Consider the following 1348-nt stretch of genomic DNA (forward strand, 5'->3'; position numbering starts at 1 on the left):
TTGCTCATCCAGTTTGTGGATCAGCTCTTCTACACCATCCTGCAGCCACACCTTATTATTTGAACACAATATGGAAACGAGCTGTCAGAAAGAGAACCCAGTTCTTCTGCTTCCCCCATTTGCTAAATCTAAACTAATGTATAGATATGGTAATTTCCCAAGTGGTGTTAGAAACAGTGTGGATATTTAACAGTAATTTTGGCAATTGAAAGAGAAGGGGGCTAATGGCATTTGTGCAGGAGAAGGTAGGCTGGAGAAAGGGAAAGGCAGAGGAGCCTAAAGTTCTCCTTTTAGTTTGGATGGCAGACAATGAGACTTGTTCAAAATCTACGACAGAGCACCCTTAGACATGAGAGGATTCCAAATATCAAGGCAGGATGTGGTATTTTACTAAAATGCACTAGCGTGAAAATTGACCAGTTTATGAAAAGGAAGCTCTTTATCACAATTCTTTTTAAGAGCTGTTCTCTCCTGTGCAATGCAGTTGTGGATGAGACAGAGACAATGACAGTGTCCTGAGCGGAATCCAAAAAGCAAATTGGCAGTGCAGGTGGTGGACAATAAATTAGATTTTAAAAAGTCTTTCAGGTTTAATAACTTGCAATGAACCCAGATATGCAAGTCTGAGACAAGAAATACACCGAAAATATGTCAGTGTTCCAGTGGTGGACTGGAAGAGTTGGAACTACAAATCTGTAAAATGATTTGTATAAAGTCACAATATAATAAATCCATCAGTGCATTACGTTATCAGCTAGATGCCAAGCCTATATCAGCATAATTAAAATGGTTGCTGGATAGCAAAACATCTTATGTCACTACACAGCAACATGATTATTTTTTTTATGGAACCCCATCACCTGGATTTCTGTTACCAGCTCAAAGCCTGCCAAGACACTGTGTAACAAAGAACTGTCCTGTGAAATAGCATCCTCTGTTTTGCATAACTCTGATGTTTGCGGATAGCATCGATGCTTCGTGCTGATGTTCTCCTCTGACATCACCATACCGATCCATTGTTAAACAAGGTCATGCTGCACTCCACTTAGCATTTTGATGGATGGCACGTAGGCACTTTGGATGCCAAGTTGGAACATTTTCACCGATGCTTCACTTGAAAGCTAATTACCCTATACATGAATAAAATGGCCACAGCTATTAAAAAAAAAAAATACTGGGAAATAAAGGTGAAATAAGCATTTTCCAGAACAAAATTTAAAGCTTCTGAAAACGATTTCCCCTCTGGCTGCCCTACCTGGCAGTTAGCTGCTGCCAATTGTGACGTCTAGTCTCACAGTTGAACCAGTTCCATTCAGAAGTATTAAGAATGAGTCTTTTTTTTTTTTTT

This window comes from Charadrius vociferus, unplaced genomic scaffold (genome assembly GCF_000708025.1).
Source record: "Charadrius vociferus isolate BGI_N301 unplaced genomic scaffold, ASM70802v2 scaffold917, whole genome shotgun sequence".
Lineage (NCBI taxonomy): Eukaryota > Metazoa > Chordata > Aves > Charadriiformes > Charadriidae > Charadrius > Charadrius vociferus.